General features: G+C 41.1%; 1 long non-coding RNA gene across 5 annotated transcripts in view; it reads left to right on the top strand.

The window, feature by feature from the left end:
- The window catches only part of LOC105946784, a 64,011-nt gene that overhangs the window by 19,661 nt on the left and 30,951 nt on the right, over positions 1 to 13,399 (top strand). For all 5 annotated transcript variants that reach the window (XR_004221939.1, XR_004221940.1, XR_004221938.1 and 2 more), the window contains 2 exons: positions 6,238 to 6,329; positions 9,487 to 9,574. This is a non-coding gene — a long non-coding RNA (uncharacterized LOC105946784). The remainder of the gene's footprint in view (positions 1 to 6,237; positions 6,330 to 9,486; positions 9,575 to 13,399) is intronic.

Below are 13,399 nucleotides of genomic sequence, written 5' to 3'. Positions count from 1 at the left end.
TGTCACCCAGACATAAAAAGCTGAATAATAAAAGTACTTTTCAAGTTAAACATGAAACCCAAATTCCTTTTTTTTAAATAACACATCCATACCCATTATAAAGGCATTTAAAATCCCAGCTGTCAATCATATATTGCTTGCCCCGCCTCTATGCCTTAGGCATAGAGGTGGGGCAGACAATACCTTTAGCTTTCTATTCAGCATTTCCTAGATGTCACTGCACTTCACACTTTCCCCCTCCCTCCCTCCCTATCACCTAATTATGTAGCCAGTGCATGGGTATGGGCACCTGGCCCAAGATTTTGGCATGATACAAAGCTTGCCTTACTAACAGTGTCCACAAAATGGCAGCTGCCAAGCGAGCGGATCTGCCCATGTATGGCCAGCATTAGCAGATAGTCAGGATTGGGGGACAGCTATGTAACATCTTATGCTGGTTCCCTATGCTTCTATTTTTATGTAACTGTACCTATGTTGTATCTTGTTCATTTAACAAGGAATAAATATACTTATTTTTCTATAAATACAGGTATAGGACCCGTTATCCAGAAAGCTCCAAATTATGGAAAGGCCATCTCCCATAGACTCCATTTTAAGAAAATAATTCACATTTTTAAAAATGATTTCCTTTTTCTCTGTAATAATAAAATAGTATCTTGTACTTGATCCCAACTAAGATATAATTAATGCTTATTGGAGGCAAAACATTCCTATTGGGTTTATTTAATGTTTAAATGATTTTTTAGTGGTATGGAGATCCAAATTACAGAAAGACCCCATATCCAGAAAACCCCAGGTCCTGAGAATTCTGGATAACAGGTCCCATACTTGTACTACAAGCCTAAAGGTTATCATCGTACCTCTAGACACATAAGTGAGTCGGCACTTGTATCAGTAGTTTTATACTGCTAAATTGGTAAGCAGTACCATTAATCACTTCTGACACCATGGTTTGACTACTACCATACAGGTTAAACTAATTAACTTGTGCAATTTAAAACTTTGATGGACATTGGATTTTATTACACATAAAAAATTATTGCTGAATATGACTTTATACCTCAAACAAACTTAGTACACAAAACTAAAGCATATGTATATACAGTTGGTAATCTTGCAAGAAAAAATATTGGATCCATAATTATAACTTCCAATATATATGGGCAGATTTATCAAAATGTGAGTTTAGAGCTTAATACATACAAACACCCCCACGTCCTAATTATTCCTATGGGATTTTTAGAAGTGTATTTATCAAATGGTAAGTTCTAACTTTCTCCAATTGATAAATAACCTTCTAAAAATCCCATAGGAATGAATAGAATGTGGGTGATTTTTTATGTATTACGCTCTGCCCCATAGAGTACTTTTCCAACATATTTATAATTTGAAGGGTTTAGAATGTACATTATAATTAATAATTTATATTTAAAAAAAAACAATATATTAACCTGTGCTGGACTTCAGTATGTACACCTTTAAATTTCAACTTTAAACACATAAAAATTGATTGAGTATAGTGTAGTTGTCAGAGAGCAGATTAATCAATGTTATTTAGGATTTTCCTGTATTGGAACCATACAATCATGCTCCTGTTAGTCACTACAAACAAACATATAACAACCTTATGAGACAAAGGAATAACAGACAATCCTTAAAAAAAAAATCCTCGGCAATTGTCACACTGCATGCATTCTTTATCCATGGACTTCAAGAAGGCAACACATTTCCTTTATTATCCTTGGTCTGTTCAGTAGAGGAAGTACCCATCTGAAAAAAAATCACAAAAACTGAGCAAATTTCGCAATCGGTAAGCAAGATATAATTTGGTATACTTTAATTTTACAAGGTCCCAACATTTTTTTAAACCTTCAGGAATCTGTTTAAACTGTTACATATCTCCTTATATATCACTCAGGGCCTAAGCCTACCCTTTACTCTCTGTGAATCCCCCTAACAGATGTTAGTGTATTCATGCTTTCTAGCTCACACATCAAATTTCCCATCTTTCCCCATTACTCTATAGTTAAATAAAAACCAAAAATTGTGTTTTACTAATGCAGTTATAGATTAGAATGCATTTACTCTCTTGTTTCTGTATTTATTTGGTAAACATTAGTAAAATAATTCCCTTATTGGCAAATATGCCAAAATTTCCTAGAATAATTTTCCTCAATTTATTAAACAATTTACATAAAATATAATGTAATATTCAGGAAATAAGATTTGCTGATCTGTCCCATTATACTGTAGAAGTATGCTCATTATATGAACACAATACCTATGGCTAAGCAGTTCTGAAAATCACTCCCCAGTGTAACCTGAGTATTACCAGTGTGCCCTTTAGAGATCAGTACAATAAATTATGTTATTTTGGATCTAATTTATAGGGGAAACCAAATCAAATTGAAATCTTAGTTAACCTGATTTCGATAATGAAAAATCAAGAACATTCTACACAAACTAACATAGATATCACTATTTTAGATTGGTCAGCGGAAGCACAACATTCTCCTGGTTCTAATAAAACATACTAGAAAAACATGACACCTTGTGGCACATTTACTAATCCACGAAGCCGAATCCCGAATGGCAAAAATTCATATTGGAAACGAAAATTTCTGAACTTTTCCGTTGCCATCGCAACTTTTTCGTATTTTTCACGACTTTTCGTCGTGAATTTTTCGTATTGAACGATCGTAAATGCCGGGAAAACCTTTCTGACTCTGATCCTTCAGTGCATGCCTGCATGGGCTCGATCGTGCATTTGCGCACGAAAGAACATTCGTTGTGCTACGAACGTTCTTTCGTTCAATCCGAAATTTCGGTAACATGACAAAGTCGGGGGAAAATATGAATAAGTCGTGACGGCGACGAAAAAGTCGCAAAAATACCGATCATTACGAAAAAACGCATTCGGACGCCTTTGGAGCGTTCGTGGATTAGTAAATGTGCCCCCTTGGGTTGGGTAGATGTTTGTACAATGCCCCCAACAACCTTGTTTAAACATGAAAACAGTGCGGATATCTTTCTGACTACCTTTCTGAATCTTAATAATCTAGAAAAATAATTCTCAACCTATTCATTGAACCAGCCTTAAGGTCTCCATACACGGGCCGATTCTAGCTGCCGATATCGGTCCCTTAGACCGTTTTGACAGCTAATCGGCCCGTGTATGGGCACTGCCGACGGGCCTGCCCGACCGATATCTGGCCTGAAATCGGGCAGATATCAATTGGGCAGGTTAAAAAATCTAGTTGGATCAGTAACCCCATCGGCTCGTTGAACCGGTCCCCCAATATCAGTCATTATAATTTGATCGTTTGGCCGACATCGCCAAGGGAGCGGATCTGAAGGTGTATTGGCACATATAGAAATCTGAAAAAATCAACACACAAACTTCCTTTATTTGAGCATCCATAAGCAAATGCCTTTGAGTAATAGATTAATAAATGTTACTCCACAACTTTTGGGTGAAGTCATTCTATTTCCTTAAATATTCACTGTCTCTCTGATACCTATTACAATATCTGGGCTACATAATTTGCTGACATTTACAGACAGTAAATAGCTTATATTCAGAACCCATAATGCATACAGAGACACTGTATGCTGCAAATAAAAAAAGATACAATTTGGATGTTTATGATTCAACTGCCAAAATAACTTTTTAACAAACTTAACTTGATTGACTTAATTGTCTAAATAGGGGGTTATCATTTGCAGAAATTCTACAATATAAAACATTTAACGCACATTAAACTTTCCTGCTTCTGCAGTTTAATTAAAAACATTATAATCACAATTTGACATTGCTACATATTTCCATGTAAATGGGTTTTCTCAAAAGGTACACCCAATCATATTAATTTACACAATGTTTACAAACCTTTAAGGAGTAAGTACTAACATTTCTTTTATCATTAATCCTATAATGTGATTATTCCTTTTCTCATTAACAATGAGTAAAGGTCTCCATGCACTATAAGATCCGCTCGCTTGACCCAGTCCTGGGGTTTTTTTTATAACAGACTGGACTGCTCATGGGACACTGGGAGTGGCCATTCTGTGCATCAGGTTCCCTTGCCATTGTAACAGCACAGACCTGAGCTTGCTCATGCATCATTTCAGAATCTTTATCAACCTTAATTTTCTTTATAAATAATTTCCATCATTTATAACATTTCCCTGAAGAAATGCCCCACCCGGCCGCAGAAATAGCAAATGCCATAAGTATATGCCCTTATATTTCCTTTATTTGATTGGCATAGTTCCCTTATCATGTGAATGTTTGAGGGGTCTGAGTACTGCTGTATAAGCTGTCTCCTATACTTATCTATAGGAGAGGCTGCTTTCTGAAGAGTATCAAGACTGCAAGCAAAAATATTAGCTACAGGATCTAGATATTTAAACTTGCTTACAAATGCTTTTATCATTTGCTGTGTAACTTGATCTTCTCTAATACCCATAACCAGTCTGTAAGCTTGCTCAAATACAACCATAAATGTAAAGGGGTCATCATCTATAGAGGTCTCGAGATTATTCAGCACCTCTATATCAAGCATATTTTCACCATTAATTATATAATTAAGCTATAATAGCCTGTCCCTTCTTGTGCCATGTATTAGATTCCTATCTGTATCAGTTTCTGGAGCACTCACAGGTATTGATAACCTCTGGGAAATATGTGCTGCCACCCAAAGTTTAAATGCTTTATTTTTCATATCTCTCTATATGAGACTCAAATGGATCAAAATTCATTAAAACCTTCTTATTTGGATTAAAATGTGGAATATTTTTCACAATTTTAAAAAGCGTGTTATTAACTTTTAACTGCAATTTTGCCCTATCATAATCTAATGTTGAGTCACTGAGATCCAGAACAAACCTAGATCTCTGTCCTTTTGTAATAGCCGAAACCTGCTTATTTCTTGGCAAAACTGATTCTACTTCCGACAATCTAGGTTCATACTTAGCAATCTCCTTAGCCAGATAGTGCTAACTGTGTCACATTCTACTTTTTCCTTATCAGAATTTCTTTCCTAAATCATTTTCCTTCCTACCTGAGCACATCAACATATTAAAACATTTTCATCATTAACATAACATTTTTAATTTTGTGCTTCATCTTATAAAATGGCATTCCTTCTAATAACTTTAAATTTGCCTCCACACATTGACTATATATATATATATATCTGACCATATCGTTGCATCAGACATAATTCTTTGAGGGATTTTAAACTTGAACTTGCTTTTTCTAGCCAAATTATCAAGAGAATCCATACTCGCCAGAAAGCAAAATATTTCTCCTGCGCCTGCTATTAATACTTACATAAATGACTTCTAGGTTCTTTTACTCATATAGACATCTGGGAGCTTCAGTTCAGCTACACCCTTCTGTCCCCCTTTGAAGCTGACAGAGTATGTATATGTGTAGTGTCCAGGTCTATATTTTGGGTGGACTCGCCATCTGTTATAAATATATTTCTCTAATATATTTGTGTAAGTACTATGGTCAACAAACACCACTCACCAAGGCGATATTTAAAGTATATTTTGTGTATTGAAATAAGTTACAGAAGCTACATATGAATTACCAGATGTTTAGCCAGTCAAAAACAGTATTGACAGTTACTAATACAATACAAAGTATATGTATTCATTTACAGTATTAAAAATGTATGCATGTGTGTGTCAGGGATGTGTGTGTGAGAGTAAATGTGTGTATAAGTGTGAGATGAGACTTTTGCTACTGATATATAACCCTGTTGGGAAAACCCCTCCACCTCTTACCCCTAAGATGTTCCATATGTTTCCTATAAATCACATTCCAGACTAAAGGAACAATGGGGTATGTGAGGTATAGTGTGAATGGCAAGTCAGTTGCACACTTGAAACATGTTTACACATTCAGGCCTGGGATATATATTTTCCAGTACCCGATATGTAACAGCCTTACAGTGCTGATGTGTTTTGTACAGGTTTTATAACTACAGCTTATATGTATATGGGCGATCTCTAATGCATTTAATGCACATGTACAAACAACTGGGACACAGTTCAAGCAGTGACAAGGAATCATTTAGCCTTACACTATGTGCAAACGAGGAGAGACACAATGCTTGCTTGCTTTGAATCAGGTTCCTGTTAGTGAAATTATATAACTCTACAGTCATTAAAAGTAAACTATTAGAGTGGGCTTTGTGTCTAACATTACATTTTGTTTTCCTGAAGGTTTCCTTTTGGCAAAAGCCCAGAGATAACTGGAAATAAAGACAGAAGATGGAACAAATGATGAGTAAAAGACTGGTGATTGACTAAAACAGGTGAGGTATATATATTATATATATATATATATATATATAGATATATATAAACTGTATCTGCCTTACAATGCACAAACAACCACAGCCCATAAATATAATTTATCATATGGTCTTTATAACTTTCTTTAAATACTTAGGCAGGCATTAAGCAAACTAACCTAATGCAGTTTTTGCATTGATTAAAGTGTTACAACAGGGTCTATATGGGGATTTCTAGTGTATTCTGGGGGACCAGAGGTCCTGGGGGGGATGCTTCTGAGTAAGAGAATCCATGTTGCGAGCGGTACAGCAGGTGTGAGCTGCTTCATATGTTGTAAATGTTGTGGCTCATACTTTGATGATCCGCTGTACTAATTCCAGTGAAGGTACCCCTATGGATTATCTGAAAGGTTGTGTCTTTTTTAGAATGCCTGGACACACTAAGAACTCTTTGTGCAGATCTGGGAGAGGGGGCGCTTTAATATCTCATACCTAGGTATTTAACCATCCATTTCTTTCAGCAGGAATGGCCACAAAAGGGTAAGCGGTGATGGCCACAAAAGGTTACAAAAAAGGGTACGCAGTGATGGCCGCAAAAGGTTACAAAAGGGTTAAGCGGTGATGGCCGCAAAAGGTTACGAAGAGGTTGAGCGGTGATGTCTGTAAAGGTGATGGCCACAAATGGGCAAGCAGTGATGGCCACAAAAGGTCATGAAGGGGTTGAGTGGTGATGATCGCAAAAGGTTATGAAAAGGGTACGCGGTGATGGCCACAAAAGGTTACAAAGAAGTTGAGCGGTGATGACCATAAAGCCGATGGCGACAAAAAGGGCAAGCAGTGATGGGCACAAAATGACAAGCGGTCATGGCTACAAAAAGTTTATGAAGGGGTTGAGCGGTGATGGTCGCAAAAGGTTACAAAAAGGTTGAGCGGTGATGACCACAAAAGGGTAAGGAAAAGGGCAAGCGGTGATGGCCGCAAAAGGTTACAAAAAGGTTAAGCGATGATGGCCGCAAAAGGTTACGAAAAGGTTAAGTAGTGATGACCATAAAGGTGATGGCCGCAAAAGGGTAATAAGTGCTGATGGCCACAAAAGGATAAGCGGTGATGGCCACAAAAGGCTACAAAAAGGTTTAGCGGTGATGGGCGCAAAAGGGCAAGCAGTGATGGCCACAAAAGGTTACAAAAAGGTTAAGTGGTGATGGCTGCAAAAGGGCAAGCGGTGGTGGCTGCAAAAGGGGCAAATGATGATGGTCGCAAAAGGGCAAGCGGCGATGGTCGCAAAAGGGCAAGCGGCGATGGCCGCAAAAGGGCAGGCGGCGATGGGCGCAAAAGGGGCAAACTGCGTTGCCCGCAAAAGGGGCAAACGGCGATGCTCGCAAAAGGGGCAAGCGGCGGTGGCCGCAAAAGGGCAAGCGGCGGTGGCCGCAAAAGGGCAAGCGGCGGTGGCCGCAAAAGGGCAAGCGGCGGTGGCCGCAAAAGGGCAGGCGGCGATGGCCGCAAAAGGGCAAGCGGCGATGGCCGCAAAAGGGCAAGCGGCGATGGCCGCAAAAGGGGCAAACGGTGATGGCCGCAAAAGGGCAAACGGTGATGGCCGCAAAAGGGCAAACGGTGATGGCCGCAAAAGGTTACAAAAAGGGCAAGCAATGATGTCAGCAAAAGGTTAATCGGTTATGGCCGCAAAAAGCTATGAAGACGTTGAGCGGTGATGGCCACAAAAGGTTACAAAAAGGTTAAGCAGTGATGCCCGCAGAAGGTTACATAAAGGGCAAGCAGTGATGGCTGCTAAAGGACAAGCGGTGATGGCCGCAAAAGGTTACTAAAAGGTTAACCGGTGATGGCTGCAAAAGGTTACATAAAGGGCAAGCGATGATGGCTGCAAAAGGTTAAACGGTTATGGCCGCAAAAGGCTACAAAGAGGTTGAGCAATGATGGCCACAAAAGGTTACAAAAAGGTTAACCGGTGATGGCCACAAAATGTTATGAAAAGGTTAAGTGGTGATGGCTGCAAAAGGTTAAGAAAAGGTTACAAAAAGGGTAAGCGGTGATGGCCGCAAAAGGTTCCGAAAAGGGTAAGGTAAGGTTAAGCGGTAATGGCCACAAAAGGTTACGAAAAGGGTAAGCAGTGATGACTGTAAAGTTTTTGCGAAAAGATTAAGCGGTGATGACTGCAAATGGGTAAGAAAAGGTTAAGTGCCGGTGATGGCCGCAAAAGGTTTCGAGAAGGGTAAGCGGTGATGACTGCAAAAGGCTAATGCAGTTTTTGCATTGATTAAAGAGTTACAAGCTGGTCTGTATGGGGAGTTCTAGTGTATCCTGGGGGGGACACTTTAGAGTAAGAGAATACATGTTGCAAGTGAGGCTTCAGATGGAATTTTTTGCCTTCCTCTGGATCAAATAACGGGCAGGTTATATACAGGCATTGTGGTTGAACGTGATGGACATATGTCATTTTTCAACCTAACTTACTATGTTACTATGATGCGCTGATGGCCGCAAAAGGTTAAGAAAAGGTTAAGAGGACGCAAAAGTGTAGTTGGCGATGGCCGCAAAATGCTAATGCAGTTTTACCATTGCTTTAAGTGTTACAAGCGGATGTGTATGGGTTGTTCTAGTGTATCCTGGGGACCAGGGCTCCTGGGGGGGATGCTTCTGAGTAAGAGAATCCATGTTGCGAGCGGTACAGCTGCTAGAGGTGGGAGCTGCTTCATATGTTGTAAAAGTTGTGGCTCATACTTTGATGATCCGCTGTACTAATTCCAGTGAAGGTACCCCTATGGATTATCTGAAAGGTTGTGTCTTTTTTAGAAGCCCTGGTCCCCAGGACACACTTAGAACTCATCGTGCAGCTCTGTATTTAACTATCCATATTTTTTTCATCGGTGATGACCGCAAAAGTTTAGAAAGGGTTAAGCAGTGATGGTCACAATAGGGTAAAAGCGGTGATGACTACACAAGGTTAAGGAAGGGTTAAGCGGTGATGGATGCAAAATGGTAATTGGTGATAACCGCAAAAGAGTAAGAAAAGGTTTAGCGGTGATGAGCACAAAAGAGATACACAATCACTGCTTGCTTTGAATCAGCTTTCTGATTAGTGAAATTATATAACCCTACAGTCATTAAAAGTAAACTATTACAGTGGGATCTGTGTCTAACATTACATTTTATTTTCCTGAAGGAAAGAGAGACCGATAACTGGAAATAAAGACAGAAGATGGAACAAATGATGAGCAAAAGACGGTGATTGGCTCTGTTCACTGAAACAGGTGAGGCCTATATATACATATATCTGCCTTACAATGCACAACCAACCACAGCCCATAAATATAATTTATCATATGGTCTTTATAACTTTCTTTAAAAACTTAGGTTAGTTTGCTTAATACCTGCCTAATGCAGTTTTTGTATTGATTAAAGTGTTACAAGTGGGTCTATATGGGGATTTCTAGTGTATCCTTGGTACCAGGGGTCCTGGCGGGGATGCTTCTGAGTAAGAGAATCCATGTTGCGAGTGGTACAGCTGCTAGAGGTGTGAGCTGCTTCATATGTTGTAGCTCATACTTTGATGATCCGCTGTACTAATTCCAGTGAAGGTACCCCTATGGATTATCTGAAAGGTTGTGTCTTTATTTAGAATCCCTGGACACACTAAGAACACACTAAGAACTCTGTGCAGCTCTGGGAGAGGGGCGCTTCAATATCTCATACCTAGGTATTTAACCATCCATTTCTTTAAGTGGGGATGGCGGCAAAAGGTTACAAAAAGGTTAATCAGTGATGACCGTAAAGGTGATGGCCACAAAAGGCTAGGAAGAGGTTGAGCGGTGATAGGCACAAAAGTTTATGAAAAGGTTAAGTGGTGATGGCCGCAAAAGGTTACGAAAAGGGTAAACGGTGATAGGCACAAAAGGTTACGAAAAGGGTAAACGGTGATGGCCGCAAAAGGTTACGAAAAGTGTAAGCGGTGATGGCCGCAAAAAGGCTATGAAGAGGTTGAGCGGTGGTAGGCACAAAAGGTTATGAAAGGTTAAGCGGTGGTGGCCGCAAAAGGTTACGAAAAGGGTAAGCGGTGATGGCCGCAAAAGGTTACGAAAGGTGTAAGCGGTGATGGCCACAAAAAGGCTATGAAGAGGTTGAGCGGTGATAGGCACAAAAGGTTATGAAAAGGTTAAGCGGTGGTGGCCGCAAAAGGTTACGAAAAGGGTAAGCGGTGATGGCCGTAAAAGGTTACAAAATGGTTAAGCGGTGATGACTGTAAAGGTAATGGCCACAAAAGGGCAAGTGGTGATGGCCCCAAAAGGTTACAAAAAGGTTAAGTAGTGATGACTGTAAAGGTGATGGCCACAAAAGGTTACAAAATGGTTAAGCGGTGATGACTGTAAAGGTAATGGCCACAAAAGGGCAAGTGGTGATGGCCCCAAAAGGTTACAAAAAGGTTGAGCGGTGATGACCATAAAGGTGATGGCCGCCAAAGTCTACGAAGAGGTTGAGCGGTGATAGGCCGCAACAGGTTACGAAAAAGGTAAGCGGTGATGGCCGCAACAGGTTACGAAAAAGGTAAGCGGTGATGGCCGCAAAAGGTTACGAAAAGTGTAAGCGGTGATGGCCACAAAAAGGCTATGAAGAGGTTGAGCTGTGATAGGCACAACAGGTTATGAAAAGGTTAAGCGGTGGTGGCTGCAAAAGGTTACAAAAAGGGTAAGCGGTGATGACTGTAAAGGTAATGACCACAAAAGGGCAAGTGGTGATGGCCCCAAAAGGTTACAAAAAGGTTAAGCAGTGATGACCATAAAGGTGATGGCCGCAAAAGGCTACGAAGAGGTTGAGCGGTGATGGCCGTAAAAGTTTACGAAAAGGGTAAGCGGTGATGGCCGTAAAAGTTTACGAAAAGGGTAAGCGGTGATGGCCGTAAAAGTTTACGAAAAGGGTAAGCGGTGATGGCCGTAAAAGTTTACGAAAAGGGTAAGCGGTGATGGCCGTAAAAGTTTACGAAAAGGGTAAGCGGTGATGGCCGTAAAATATTACAAAATGGTTAAGCGGTGATGACTGTAAAGGTGATGGCCATAAAAGGTTGCGAAGAGTTTGAGCGGTGATGACCATAAAGGTTATGAAAAAGGTAAGTGGCGATGGCCGCAAAAGGGCAAGCGGTGATGGCCACAAAGTTTATGAAAGGGGTAAGTGGTGATGGCCGCAAAAGGTTACAAAAAGGTCAATCGGTGATGGCCACAGAAGTGTAAGCAGTGATGGCTGCAAAAGGTTACAAAATGGTTAAGGGGTGATGACTTTAAAGGTAATGACCACAAAAGGGCAAGTGGTGATAGCCCCAAAAGGTTACAAAAAGGTTAAGCAGTGATGACTGTAAAGGTGTTGGCCACAAAAGGTTACTAAGAGGTTGAGCGGTGATGAACATAAAGGTGATGGCTGCAAAAGGCTATGAAGAGGTTGAGCGGTGATGGGCACAAAAGGTTATGAAAAGGTTAAATGGTGATGGCCGCAAAAGCTTACGAAAAGGGTAAGCGGTGATGGCCGCAAAAGATTACAAAATGGTTAAGCGGTGATGAATGTAAAGGTGATGGCCATAAAAGGTTACGAAGAGGTTGAGCGGTGATGGCCGCAAAAGGGCAAGCGGAGATGGCCGCTAAACGTTGTGAAAATGTGTAAGCGGCCATGGCCACAAAGTTTACGAAAAGGGTAAGTGGCGATGGCCGCAAAAGGGTAAGCGGTCATGGCCACAAAGTTTACGAAATGGGTAAGTGGCGATGGCCGCAAAAGGGTAAGCGGTCATGGCCACAAAGTTTACGAAATGGGTAAGTGGCGATGGCCGCAAAAGGGTAAGCTGTGATGGCCACAAAGTTTACGAAAGGGGTAAGTGGTGATGGCCGCAAAAGGTTACAAAAAGGTCAATCGGTTATGGCCACAGAAGTGTAAGAAGTGATGGCTGCAAAAGTTACAAATAGGTTAAGAGATGATAACCATAAAGGTGATGGCCGCAAAAGGTTATGAAGGGGTTGAGCGGTGATGGCCGCAAAAGGTTACAAAAAGGTCAAGCAGTGATGGCCGCAAAGTTTACGAAAAGGGTAAGCGGTGATGGCCACAGAGTTTACGAAAAGGGTGAGCGGTGATGGCCGCAAAAGGTTACAAAAAGGGTGAGCGGTGATGGCCGCAAAGTTTACGAAAAGGGTGAGCGGTGATGGCCGCAAAGTTTACGAAAAGGGTGAGCGGTGATGGCCGCAAAAGGGCAAGCGGTGATGGCCACAAAGTTTACGAAAAGGGTGAGCGGTGATGGCCGCAAAAGGTTACAAAAAGGGTGAGCGGTGATGGCTGCAAAGTTTACGAAAAGGGTGAGCGGTGATGACCGCAAAAGGTTACAAAAAGGGTGAGCGGTGATGGCCGCAAAGTTTGCGAAAAGGGTGAGTGGTGATGGCCACAAAGTTTACGAAAAGGGTGAGCGGTGATGGCCGCAAAGTTTGCGAAAAGGGTGAGCGGTGATGGCCACAAAGTTTACGAAAAGGGTGAGCGGTGATGGCCGCAAAAGGTTACAAAAAGGTCAATCGTGATGGCCACAGAAGTGTAAGCAGTGATGGCTGCAAAATGTTGTGTAAAGATTAAGCGGTGATGGCCGTAAAAGGTTACGAAAATGATAAGCGGCTGCAAAAGGGTAGGTCGTGATGACTGCAAAAGGCTAATGCAGTTTTTCCATTGCTTTAAGTGTTACAAGCGGATGTGTATGGGGAGTTCTAGTGTATCCTGGGGACCAGGGCTCCTGGGGGGGATGCTTCTGAGTAAGGGAATCCATGTTGCGAGCGGTACAGCTGCTAGAGGTGTGAGCTGCTTCATATGTTGTAAATGTTGTGGCTCATACTTTGATGATCCGCTGTACTAATTCCAGTGAAGGTACCCCTATGGATTATCTGAAAGGTTGTGTCTTTTTTAGAAGCCCTGGTCCCCAGGACACACTTAGAACTCATCTTGCAGCTCTGTATTTAACTATCCATTTTTTTTTCATCGGTGATGACCGCAAAAGTTTAGAAAGGGTTAAGCAGTGATGGTCACAATAGGGTAAAAGTGGTGATGACCACACAAGGTTAAGG

This window comes from Xenopus tropicalis, chromosome 3, assembly GCF_000004195.4.
Source record: "Xenopus tropicalis strain Nigerian chromosome 3, UCB_Xtro_10.0, whole genome shotgun sequence".
NCBI classification, from domain to species: Eukaryota; Metazoa; Chordata; class Amphibia; order Anura; family Pipidae; genus Xenopus; species Xenopus tropicalis.
The sequence above is the reverse complement of the archived record's forward strand: the minus strand, read 5'-3'. Positions and strand labels throughout refer to the sequence as shown.